Source organism: Hydra vulgaris, chromosome 13, assembly GCF_038396675.1.
Source record: "Hydra vulgaris chromosome 13, alternate assembly HydraT2T_AEP".
NCBI classification, from domain to species: domain Eukaryota; kingdom Metazoa; phylum Cnidaria; class Hydrozoa; order Anthoathecata; family Hydridae; genus Hydra; species Hydra vulgaris.
In genome coordinates this window covers 29,560,001-29,574,548 of record NC_088932.1, presented here as the reverse complement: position 1 = coordinate 29,574,548, position 14,548 = coordinate 29,560,001, and the positions used below count along the sequence as shown (strand labels likewise).

The 14,548-nt window shown below is 27.9% G+C and overlaps 1 protein-coding gene across 1 annotated transcript in view; it reads left to right on the top strand.

Annotated features, from left to right (window-relative positions):
* Window positions 1-6,747: 6,747 nt before the first annotated feature.
* The window catches only part of LOC100215891 (protein unc-13 homolog B), an 86,872-nt gene continuing 79,071 nt past the window's right edge, over window positions 6,748-14,548 (top strand). The window contains exon 1 of the mRNA XM_065814988.1: window positions 6,748-6,839. The gene's annotated coding sequence lies outside the window, so the exon portion shown is untranslated. The remainder of the gene's footprint in view (window positions 6,840-14,548) is intronic.

The following is a 14,548-nucleotide window of genomic DNA, read 5'->3' as shown; positions in this document are numbered from 1 at the left end:
TGGAAACCGATATGACAAGGAGACAATATGAAATAATTCAAGCGGCTAATAAAAATATTTATCCATGTTATTCGCTTTTGAAAGAATCAAAAAAACAATGTTATCCGTCACAAGAGTCAATGACAGTTTCAGAAACGTGTTGTAAAATTAAACTACAAAATATTCTAGATCATCCATCTAGAAAAATTCCAAAATAGTTCAGATAGTGACTCTAACATTTTTCAAAATTATTGCCATATTGGTGGCGAGTAGATTATTTGGCAATACCCAGTGCCCTCTTCTACAAGATATTGTCGTCCTATACGAGTTCGTTTTATCCATGAAACTAAAGACATAACAAATGAAGAAACCTGCTGTGTAGAAGATCAAATAAAAAGCTTAAGAAAAAATGAAATACTAAAATTTTTTGGTGGTATTATACATATAAAGCATAGCTTGACATTTACAATAGTTGATGCAAAAGTATGCAATGCTGCAACCAACACAGCATCTACTATGAGGTGCTATATATGTGGACTAACGTCAAAAGACTTTAATAATTTAAGAATAAAAAACATAGAAAACCCAGATGCCTTTAAATTTAGTTTATTGATATCATATGCAAGGATTCGATTTTTCAAATCTTTTCTACATTTATCATACCGCATTCCCATAAAAAAATGACAAGCAAGAACACAAGATGATAAAATAATTGTGGTGGAAACAAAAACATACAAAACAAATTTAAAGAGAAAATTGGGCTGTTGGTGAATATTCCAAAGGTATGTTTTGGGAATACTAATGATGGCAATACATCAAGAAGATTTTTCTCAGATCCTCAAACCTCATCCTACATCACAGGAGTTGACATTAGACTTAAAAATTGTAGCATCATTTTGGAATCTTTGTCAAGTAGATATAAAATAGATGTCAAAAAAATTGAAAAGTTTACAGAACTTTATGTTGAAATTTATGGGTGGTACCCAATAACTCCTACGATGCAAATGAGATTTTGAGACATGTTTCCACAATAATTGACCAGGCTATATTGCCTATTGGTTAATTATCGGAATTGGCGGCAGAGGTTCGAAACAAGCACTTCCGTGATTCCGTAGACAAAATTTCTCGACGAAGTTTTCGAGAGTAATTTGCAATTGGGATATTCTAAACAGACTTCTGTTAAATTCCGATCCTTTGTTGAGCAGTTCCAGAAAGAGATTTAAGAATAAAGGAAATTCTACATCCAGTGAGGCATAAGAGCTCATACTACCAGAAACATTGAACAAACTACAACAATATGAAGAGGAGGCATCTAGCAAAAATAAATCAGATTAATGTTTATTTTTTATCGTTTTAAGTATATTTTCTTATTTCATTTTTTTTCACCTTCATGGTAGGGTTTATTTCACCTTTATAGTAAGTGTATTTGTATATTTCCTTTTGTTTATATAGTTTGTAATTGCATCACTTTTATTTTACTTTTTTTGAACCTTCTTTTTGTATGTTTTGTATAGAAAAGTGGGTTTTGGGTAAAAAAAAGACCCTGCCCAATTATTTTTAAAATTATGTTATGATTTCAAACTGCTTGTTATTGTTTATCTAACTGATAAAAGCTATAAAATAATTTTGATCAACTTTTGACCTTAAATACTCTAATGTGCGTCAAAGTCATTTTTGAGGTAATGATTAAGAGAAATTTTTAGAGATATTTTTTAGAATACACATTAATTGTTGTGTTGATCAGAGTTTGGAGTATCAAAAAGTCTGGTTGGTAAAAGCTAGTTATGTTAATTTTTTAAACTGCGTGCTAAATCATTCTTTTGCTGTTTTTTTTATAAAGAATATGCCTCACGTTGTCTCAGAAGCAAATTATTTCATAAGCTTTACGAGTCTCATAAACAAACACGTTTTTCTGTAAACTAATAGACATTTGTAAAATACGACTTATTCAATGTTACGATGCAAATTTTAAATTTGTTGAGCATTTCAATGACGTTATAGATAATTTTAAAGAAATCCATGAGAACAATGATTAATCATTTGTAATCTTCTGCATTGCATTGCTCGTTTTTCTTATTAAGTCTAACATGTGCTAAGAAACTGATAAGTTGAACTTCATGACTATTCAAAAATCTTTAAGTAGTGTTCTTGCATAAAAAATTACTGCATAACTTTGATAAAGAAGAGATAATAAGGAGTTTCAAGCCTATTAGTTTAGTTTGCTGCATTTAATTAGGAAGAACTTTTTGTTAAAATGACCAAATGTGACATAATACCTCATTTTAGTATAACTAATGTAGGGAAAATAACATTTACAGATGCAAAAAACTTTATCCATTCTACTTTAAATGAATTATATGACTACTTGGATAGTGTTTTGTCTTAGTTAAAAAAAGCATATTTTTAAGGGACAAATTTTAGAACTTAGTGAGAATTATACAAGTATAAAGACATTTATCATATAAAACTAGTTTTACTACTCCAATGACTCTTATCGACATAACAAATTATTTGATTATAGCATGTTTACTACCATGCTTATTGAAATACTTCATTTATATAAAATATTAAATAATAGTATAATGCAATATAACTTTCCTGTTCATATACTTCATTTCCTGTTCATTTGGACCAAGATTGTTGTTAAAGTTCAATCAAGGAAGACCGGGAAGAAAACAAATTGTTAACGACGGATATACCAGACTTTGAGAAATATATTAAATAATACTTAAAACTTTAAATAAGATTCATTGAAAATTGCTTCAGTAAAATTATTTTGTAGCATCAGTAAAAAGAATTATACTTAACTAAATTAATTTGTGCTCTCGATGTTAAATCAGCAAGTAAAAAATAATTGAAATCAGTTTTAAGATTTGTTTCTTTGCGAAAAAATAACTAGGTACTGTAACAGCAAAATTTAAAATAATAAGTAAACATAAGATCGTTGACTTCAGGACGATAACACGAAAATGAGTATATGAATTGTATTCATAATTATACAAGAACCATTTATTTTTTAGATAACTAATGCATAGATTACGCTCTGTTAGCTTGAATATCGCTGTAATAAAAATGTTTAAAAATATATGAATCTTGTACAATCTAAACATGAAAAAGAGATCACCAAAGAAAATCTGCTGATAATGATAAATTTCACAACCCGTTTATACTTATAGATTACGGGAGCCATCTATTCTACGACTTACGAACAATTTCGTAAGTTGATGACTACCGTGATCTATAAGTATAAACCCGTTTACGAAAGCGACTTAAATAACATTTACTATAACAATAACAATAACAATAATATTAACAATTTCTTAGCCTTTGCGCACTCAAAATTCTTTTTTTTTTTAAAAAAAAGGAAAACTATTTTCTTTTTTACCACTTTTTACTTAAAAATTTTATTCTAAAGTTTTTTTAAAGCTATTGTAATAAGTTTTGTAACGTATTTTTTATAAAATAAAAAAAACCCGGAAATCTGCTTTAAAATGGCTAATTTTATGAAAAAAGTTTTAGAAATGTCATATAGTTTCATGGAATAAAAATCAGCTGCTCCAATTAGCTTCAATAGAAACTATAGATTTAATTATTTGCTGATTTATTTTATATTTTTTACAAATTTTTATAATTTTTTAGATATAAGAGCGTTATGAAAAATAAAAAAAATTTAACAAACGTAACAAACGTAAATACAATAAATTGATCGTAATTGAAAGAATTTTACAATAATAAAATCATATAACTTTAAATTCAACATTATAAATACAAAGTTTTTTACATTTACATTTATAAGAAAATGTATAAAAAAGAAATAAACTTTTATGTCAAAAAAGGGTTAAATTAAAAAAAAAAAAAAAAAAAAAAATAGTAAAAAAAAAATTACTACAAAATTTAGTTTTAGTATTAGAGCTTTAGTTGTAAAGTTTTAGTAGTGACGTAGTGGAGTTTTAGTGGTGACGTAGTGGAGTTTTAGTAGTGAAAGTTTATTAAAGAAGGTTTACCAGTGAAGGTTTTAGTTACTTCTGAAAGTGCAGCAATTAATGATATATGGAGGGTTATGTATTTTAAAGGTAGTTTTGGAGGTAAATTTTAAATGCGGTTTCGATAGTGATTTTTAGAGGGGGTATTGATGGTGTATTTAGCCAAAGTTTGTGTAAGCAAAGTTATGTTCAAACAGTATAATACAGAAACCTGGTTTATGTATCTCTTATGATTTTTTCGTTCACGAATAACGAATTTGATAATCGGAAGTTGCTCCCAATTGAAGTTCATTCTCATTTTATAATTGTTTTCAATTTAACAATAAATTGTTTTCACGTAAACAGTCGCGTTCTATGAGTTTTGAGTACGCAAAAGGTTTTAGACTAAATTACTTGATTTTGGTTGAAAACGTGCTATTTTGCTTGAAAGAATTAATAATTTTTATTCAAGTTATTTTTTGTGCCTAAAAATTATGCTCGCTAGTGTATTTAGAAAAAAAAATATTTTAATTTATTGGGGATTAAAAGTGACATTTTTTTAATTTAGTGCAAATATAAAAAATTAGTGTAAATATTAAAAAAAATTTAAATTTAGTGCAAATATTAAAAATTACAATTACAGGGTTTTTTAAATTATTTTTTTCATATATACAGTGGTTATTGATACAGTGGTGATTGCAGTCGCCATTTATAATAATAGTTTATTAATGATATCATATTTCATCTAGATTCCAGGACTTCCAGGTAACACTTTATTGACATTCATCAGTATTCAATTAGCTTAAATAGTTATTAAATAGTAAATTATTCTAACTATAAGTGTCTAATAATGTCTATTAATTTATTTCATATGACGTTCTCTGTCATATATAATGTCTATGCAATTGTTGTATGATGCGTTATATTTTTTATCCTTGCTGTTTAGTTTAATAATTTAAAAAAATTTTTATACAGATAGTTAAATCCTGAAGCTTGGTTGCACGAAAAAAACAAATTGTTACATAATCTTCTAAAGTATTGTTGGTTGGTAACTTCACTGACTGAATGGACCTGAAAGCAACAGACAACTACTTGTATCTGCATTAAATACTACTGCGAAGATGCATAGAACAATTGATGGTCTATTAAAAAAACGATGACACGTTATTTGAGGCTAGTATAAACAAAACAAATACGTCTCAGCAATGTTTATAGGTGCCTCAGCATTTAGGAAAGTTGTTACCTATATTGAAAAGCTGACTCACAGTGTATGAGATTCGTAAAAAGATTTTTTACTCAATTAGAAAAACCAGATGCATTCTATCCTTAGAAATCTTAGGCGTCCAGTTTAAACAAAATATGTACAAATTGTACTAATTTTATATAATTATGATAAGGCTTGTATAAAATTGTTAGTTTTTTGTTTTTTTCTGTACTCTGAGTCTTCGTGAAGCAACACATTCTGTTGGAAGAGTGACTGATTTATAAACCTTGTTTAAAAAACAAAGGTAATTATTTAAAAATAATAATGATGTATTAAAAAAAAAAATGGATTACGGATCGGAAAGTCTAAATAAGTCTAAATAGTTTATTTGTGCAGTCTAAAAGGACCGTGAAAACAATTTTTCCGTGGCTCCAGTTATAAACTTCCGAGGCTTATAGCCTACCCGACCAGCTGGCGAAAGCTTTATGGAGAGAATAAAACAAATCACACGATAGACTAACTTGTGGCACAAAAAAGAATACGATTTTCTGTCTTTTAGAAAAAAAATCTTCTTCACTGATTTGTGGCCAATTTGATTTTATACGCGTCCGCCTGTGGGGTAGGTCCGGTACGGGTATTCGGCTAACCCGTTTGGTACTCTTTCCCATAGCTGATTTTCTATTGTAATAGACTCAAAATAAAAATAGAATTTCATTAAAACTTGCTGAGGAGGGTGTCATATATTCTTTTAAAAAAACATAATAATATTGTTAAGTCGAAGTTTTTAATTCAATTTTAAAAAGATGTTTGCTTTTAAAATTTTTTAGGATTTGCATGCGATTTTGATGGTAACAAATTTTTCACCACCAGATAAATTTTGTTAAACTAATATTATGTAAGAAAAAAATGTTGTATAACATAATTAATTTTATTAAAAAAATATATATTAAAAGTTATATTTTATTCAATCTACTTATTAAAACAAAAGTAATACAATAGTTTTAATAATGATATTATATATATTTTATAGATTATTTATTAGATATTTATAATGTTGTTAGATATTATTTATTTTATCAAATTTTTGGCGACTGTTAAAAGTAACATCAAGATCATGATCAATTATTAAAAGTAACATCAAGATTATGTATATCAATCAATCAATCATTTATTTCACTTTGTAATATGTATACAAAGCAAAGAGCAGTCGCAAACTGAGAAGAAACTGACAACCCTCGTTGTAACTTTGATAAAATATATGAAATAAATAACTAGTTCATATTAGTTATTTATTTCATATATTTGGCATTGGATAATGCTCATGCATTAGCCAATGTCAAATGGAGTTTTATAACAATGAGTAACTTTTAAAAATTAAAGGATATCACATTGTTACTTTACAAGACTTAAGGCTTATGTTTTAGTAATAAAATTATATAGTTTTTTTGTCATAGATTAAACAAAAGTTTAAAAATTTTCCAAGCAAAAGTGTTGTAAACTTTTTATATAAACATGCACAGTATCCATATAAAACTTATCTATCAATCATATTTATAAAATTCTATTCATCACAGTAAATCTTTATGTTGTTTATGTTTATGTTTTAGATTCAAGAAAGTATTATAAAAATATTAAATAAGGTTCAAGAAAAAAACTTCTTGAACGTAAAATACCAAAATCTACCTATGTATAAGGTATAGTGTTTGATATTGAAATTTGTTAAATGCAAAAAATTTATTAATAGTAAAAGTTTTGTTAAATTATTTACAACTTTATTAATTCAAATTTATTGCTTGCTAATATCAAAGTTTATTGGTCAATATGTGTATATATAATTTACCAAGTGACCAGGACCCCAGCTCAAGTATGGAGTTTTTATACAACCCTGACTCAAGACAATTGTATAAATAGGGGTTATAAACAGGGTAAAGTGATTTTTTTTCTTTAAATATGATGGTTTTTTACTTGTTTTTTTTTTTTTTTAGTTATTATTTATTATAAAAGTAAATGAATATAAAAGTGCTACACAAAGCACTTTTAAATTTATAAATTTATTATAAGTATATCTTTAAATATATTTTTTATACATGTAAATTTTAAATTTTGTACTACAAATTATAAAAATTTACCATTACAAGTAAGATATTGTGAAAAAAAAATCCATGTTTCCTCTTATAAGTCTTAAGATCCCAGGTATCATCTTATTTTGTATTTGGTGCTATTAAACTTCATGAGTTCCACATAAAAATGTGGAATGTAGTTTTAGCGTTTTTGCAGTCTAATACGTTTAATAATAAGTCTAATACATTTTTTTAATATTCTTAAAACTTAAAACTCCCACTCACTTGTATTTGAGCTTGGAGGTGAATGTTGATATAATTTGAGGTGAATTTGGCCAATTTTACTAGTGTTGATAACTCATTTTATTAATAGATCTTTTAAAATATTTATTTGCTTCATTTTTTTATGTCTCTGAAACTCAATTTTAGCAGATTTGATTGTATTTTTTATGGTTCTAGGGTATCACAAAACCAATATATTACCAATTGTTCTTCTTTAATTTGATCAAGGTTATTATAAGTTTATTTAGTATGCATATTTAAAGAATCATTAAATTTTAACTATTTAGTGAAGTCTTGTTTGTTTAAAACATAAACCTTTGGCCTTTTTGTTATCTACTATAAAATAATACAGAACATTGAATTTAAATTGATAATAATTTTAACAAAGAGTTAATTTTATCGTAACAAAATATAAGAGACAATCTGTTTTGCTGATTATAGATATAATATATATATATATATATATATATATATATATATATATATATATATATATATATATATACATATATATATTTATATAAATAAATATATATATATATATATATTAAAATATATATATATTTTTTTATTATTATCTTTATTCCATTTAATTTTTTTTCCTATTTTGCTAATTGTACATGTAGTGCGGTAGTGGTGTAGTGGTAGAGGCTCGCTTTATAAGCGAGAGGTAAAAAAAAATGTTTACAGATTTAAAACGATTATTTATAAACGCATCTACCTGAAGTTTATGAATAAATAATAGTAAAATGAATAAATACAAAAAAACAAAAACAAATTATCAAAATCAATTGAATAATACTAAAAATAGAATAATATCAAAATAAGGATCCAAATAATCAAGTAATTAGTGTAATAAAGTAATTAAATATTTCATTATTTCAAAGGGTTTTTTTAACTTTTCTTTTTTCTTATGGCTAAGATTATTGTTATCACTTTTTCATTATTGATTTGGTTTTATTTGTTATTATTTCTCTTATTATTAACAATATTAATATTCTAATTCTTATACTAATTATTAGTAATAATGAAATAGTAAAATAATTTAATAAATTAATAAAAATTAAACTAGTTCTCATACTAATAATTCGTTAATAGACTACTATAAATATTTTAACTATTATCAAAGTGATATTCTTTTATTGTTATTATTTCTATTAACAATATTTTTATTCTTCTTGTTCTTCTTACCATTATTATTTTTTAAATTTTTTTTCGTAATTTATTAAGAAATTTATTTCGTTAAATTTGGTTCAGTTTTTATTGTTATTATATTTGTAGTAATAATTATATAGTTGTTATTATTATTATAATTACTTGCTATTATTATTTTTAATTATAATTAATTGCTATTATTATTTTTATTATGATTATTGTTTTATACAAATTTTTATCAAAATAAACAAGAATTTAAATTTTTTAGAATTTTTTTTATTAAATTTTTTTTATCACAAATAAAAAGTGTTTTAAAAGCCTAAACAATTTTTTAGTATTTCTGACATCTTTTTCATGTGAAATTCAGTTAACTTTACAATAAATGTTCTGTAAAGATATTGGTACCAATGATTCTACCATTGTATAAGTCTTGAGGTTTTTTAACACTAGTTTTATATATATATGTATATATATATATATATATATATATATATATATACATATATATATATATATATATATATATATATATATATATATATATATATATATAAATATCAGTGTGTTCTTCAAATAGAGTGCTCAATGTTCTTAAAGGACAGAGCAATAATAGATAAGTGTTTTTACTAATTTTTATATTTATATATATATATATATATATATATATATATATATATATATATATATATATATATATATATATATATATATATATGCAAATATCATTAAACTTAGAAAAATACTAATAAAAAAACTTTAATTATTTATTTTCTATTGTGATTTTATTACTTACCTTAATATTTCTATGTAGTTAACTTAAATATTTTTTTTGTAGTTTAAGTATCAATAGAAACAACTTATATGTGCAGATTTATAAATCATTTTATACCTGATGTCTACTGATTTTCTGATTTCGAATTTACTGATTCTACGAGATTTCGCTGCGTAGCGAAAACGCGTAACGCATTTCTAAGTAACTCAAACTCAGCAAATATATTTTGCATCGTTAGAAGTTATATTGCGTCACTAGCGTCTTTTCAAGTACCGCATTGTAATTAAAGTTATTTTATTAACGCGTTAAAAATCATACAACAGTTTTTTTTTTTTTCTCACTATAACAAAAGTTACAAATAAAATCTAAGTTCTTATTAAAAAAATAATTTTTATTATTTTTTTTCAAATATGAACTAAATTTTATTTTGAAAAAAATATTTTTTTAATGAAGCGTAAAATGTTTGTTTATTTTCTTATGATTTTACATTTAGTTTTTGGTTATTTTATTAACTGTTAATAAATTTTTTCTTATTTAATTTGTGAACTCTTTTTAATAATGTTTTAAACAATAGAGTTTTTTTTTTGTTATTTATCAGTTTTTATATTATATTTATCCGACAACATATTCGTGATCATAATTTATTTTCATAAGTTAAATGAACGTCATTAAAACTTTACGTTATTGAATTAACAATAAACAAAATATCTTATTAATAAAATATTTACATCAAAATAAATCGTGCATTTTTTAAACTATTATGACTAAATATAATTTTTATATTTAAAAAGAATTTATATATTTAATTCCTTAAGATAAAACTTAAAACACTTTATTTTTTTTAACTAATTTTTAATAACAAAAAAAAAATTATGAAACAAACTGTTTCTTTAACAAAAAAATGTTTACAATTGCGGTTAAATGCTTTTACTTACGACTTTATTTCTTCTGAATAAATGTCACGTTAACGATAATCAAAAAATAATTAATATATTCTAAAAGATATAAGTTTTTGCGTAGCGCAAAACTGCTGAACGCGTTGGCAAATCGCCTTTTCGCAAGCAAAATGCGAGCTGCGTAACGCTTCTTAACAAGGCCTGGTATATATATTTTTTTAAGCATCTTCGCTTCCAACAAGGCTGCAAGCAGCCACTAATTAAAGTTGGAAGTTACTGTAAGAGAAAAGATGAAGATTGTAGAGCAAGATAACGATTGACGGACGATTTAAAAGATTGCAAATTATATGAATCAGGAAGAGCTGATGTTCGAGGAAAAAAACTAGACGAATAAGCGTTTTTGGAGCACTTAGGAACAGTCACAGAAAAAGGATGACACTTAATTGAATGACGAGTAACACAAGAATGAATTTTAGTAGATGGCACAAGAGACGTTAGCTCTTTCGAGCAGTGCCCATTATAGTATTTGTAGAAAAGAGAAAGAGAAGCAACATTACGACGATGTGATAATGGTTGAAGGTTGGCTGCAAGAGCAGGTCCAACTATGTTTACAATGCGTTTTTGCACCTTGTCTAAAAGAGAAAGGGCATCATTAGAAGATCCGCCCCAGATATGGCAACAGTATTCCATACAAGGCCGGATTTGAGATTTATAGAGGTAGAGAATAGAATCCAGAGTAAGAAAGTGGCGAGCTCGATAAAGAGATGCAACCGATTTGATATATGGTTTCCAAGAAAGATTGGAAGTAAGAGTTAATCCTAGAAGATGAAGAGTAGGTGACTCATCGAGTACATCACCGTTCATAAATATAGGAAGATCTAAATTATTGCGATAACGATTGGCTGAAAAAAATTGAGTTTTATCTGAATTAAAGTTCACCAGCCACTGTGAGCCCCATGCTGTAGCAGAAGTGAGATCCTTTTCAAGCTCAAATGCCCCCTCCAGGCAATCAGAGGGTGTTGGTTTCTTATCACGACAAGAATAAATGGTAGTATCATCAGCAAACAATGCCACCTTAGATGTGAGAATATCTGGAAGATCGTTAATGTAAATTAAAAAGAGTATAGGGCCAAGGATAGAACCTTGAGGAACCCCTGAAGTTACAGAATAAGAAGAAGAGTGTTGTCCATCGAGGACAACTTTTATGCTACGATTGGAAAGGAAGGATTCAATGATCTTAAAGATGTTGCCGGATACACCATAAGAAGAAAGCTTATGGAGAAGACCAGCATGCCAAACTTTATCAAACGCTTTTGAAATGTCAAGAGCGATGGCCTTAACCTCTCCACCTTCATCTAATGCACGATAAAACCTGTCAGTTATTACTGTTAGCAAATCAGCTGTAGAACGAGAAGATCGAAATCCATATTGATGGTCAGAAAGTAAGTTATTAGATTCAAGATGAGAAATTAAGTGTTTGTTAATTAAAGATTCAAAAACCTTGCTTATGATAGGAAGAAGACTTATGGGACGGTAGTTAGACGAATCAGATCGCTCCCCAGAATTTTTGAAGATAGGGATAACAGATGCGGCTTTCCAGCAGGCTGGAAAACAAGACTCTGATAAGCACTTGTTGAATAGTTTTGAGAGTATAGACGACAGCTCTGGAGAACACTTCTGCAAGACAATAACAGGTATGTTGTCTGGGCCACAAGCTGTAGAAGAGTCTAGACAGGAAATCACTTTAGATACAGATGCTGAAGTGATATGAATGTCAAGCAATGAATCAACCTGTTTGTTGGCAATATCAGGTAGAACGCAATTAGTGGAATCAAGAGATGATATTGATGAAAAGTTTTTAGCAAACAGTTCGGCTTTGTCTTTAGGTGAGGTGACAAAGTCTGAACCATACAAGAGAGGTGGAATTATAGATTTGCCCTTATTATTGATATTATTAAAGATTCTCCAGAAGTCACGAGAGCCTAATTTTTGAGATGAGATACGAGATTTCATGACCTGAGAATAGCGGGTTTTGGCGTTAGACAAAACCTTTTTACAGTTGTTTCTAGCAGTAATAAACAGACGTCTGTTTTCTGGAGAATTGTTTTGCTGATAAATATGGAAGTAACGGTTTCGATTGGCAATCGCAGCAGCACAGTGTGAGGAAAACCATGGAGGAGAGTGAGGCTTGACCTGGAATCGTCGAGAGGGAATAAAAGATTCCATGCCAGCCTGAATCCACGAAGTTATATAAGAAGCACATTTGTCGACAGGAAGTTGAAAGATTTCTACCCAAGGGCCATCACGAAGAAAATCACGGAAAGAATCCCAGTCAGCTTTACTGTAGTTGTAAGAGGTTCGATAGTAGGGGTATTCAGGTGATGAAGAAGAATGAGATATTAGTTTTAAAGAGATCAAACTGTGATCAGAAGCACCTAAGGGTGAATGTGGAGAAACTGAGCACTGACTAGGATCAGAAACAAGACATAAGTCGAGTAGAGAAGGTAAATAATTAGGGTTGTCAGGAAAGCGAGTTGGAAAGTTGACTATTTGAGTTAGGGATTGAGAAAGGCAAAAGTTGTGGGCTTTAATGCCTGCAGAGTCACTGACACTAGAGCCAAGCCATTCAGAGTGGTGAGCATTAAAGTCACCGACAACAACTATATTAGCTGATGGATAAAGAGAGAGGGCTTGGTCAATATGATCAGAAATAACATCAAAAAGAGTACAGTCTTGAGATGAAGGAGATCGATATAGAACAAAGAGAAAGGCAATAGAGTGAAGTGGTGCTAAACGAAAGCACATGAAAGAATAGTCTGTGGATTCAAACCTAGTTTCACGACAAACAGGTGAATTCTTACGAATGTAAATGCCCAGGCCAAGCATGTGACTATTGGAGTCTTTACGAATCAGAGGAAGATAACCATCAACACTAAGATCACAAGATGAGACAGCCGAACTCAAATTAGTCTCACAAAGAGCAAGTAGGTCTGGTGAACTTTGCAAGAGATAAGACTCAACAGAAGAAAAGTTACTTCGAAGACCACGAATATTAGTGAATGATAGGTTTAGAGAACTTGGTGATGATGATGGTTTTTTGTGTTTTATAGTTTTTGGTACTTTATTCATTTTTAAATTAGATTGAAGAACTTGACTCAAAGCATAGATAGTACTCAGAACACTGTTTAATAGCCCAAGCAATTGCCTCATTACTACTAATAAACCCTAAGCCGTAACAAAGGGCTCCAAATGTGGCCTCCGCAATGCACACCAAAAGTACAAACAGGGACACCATCCATGCGCAACATGGCACTGTTAATACTTTGATATTTTTCAGCTGTTGATGGAATCAGCCTCTCTGAGAGCTACCACAGAGTTCGGGAAACCTGACTACCAGCCGGCCTCAGAACCATAAAACTGAGTTTTAGAGCTGTACCCTCATAAGGAGATAATAGAATGAGTTGCCTAGTCATAAAAACAGTGACACAAGCAAACCCATGCATTGAGTCAAGAAGATCCAGCATTCAACATCCTAAACTGGAAACAATGTATTAAAAATACATCTGCGCCAGCCTAATAGATGAAGAAGGGGTGCGAGGCTGGTCAACAGATAGAATCTGTTTACCCCTTAATATATATATATATATATATATATATATATATATATATATTACATATGTATATATATAATATATATATATATATTATATTTGTATATATATAATATATATACATGTATATATATAATATATATATGTATGTATGTATATATATATATATATATATATATATATATATATATATATATATATATATATATATATATATATATATATATATATATATATATATATATACACTTATATGTTGTCTGAAATTTTTCTTCCATATTTTGTTGACAAAAAGTAAAAGTTAAAATGCAAGACCGGATTTTTTTTTTTTATTAATTGATAGACTGCCTGCCCCAACCAAACCCTCAGCCGATGTAGCAGCACTCGCTTGCGAGTCAGGCTAAAATAGATAGTAGATTTAGCAGCACTCCGTTGCGAGTCAGGCTATTTGTCAGTCGAGGTAGCAGCACTCCCTAGCAAATCAGGCTATAAGATAGTCAATGTAGCAGCACTCCGTGCATGATTTACAGTAAAAAAACTAAAAAAAAAACATTTTATTAAAAAAAACAAAAATAAAAACATTTTTAATAAAAAAATTAAAAATAAAAACATTGTTTATATTGTTAA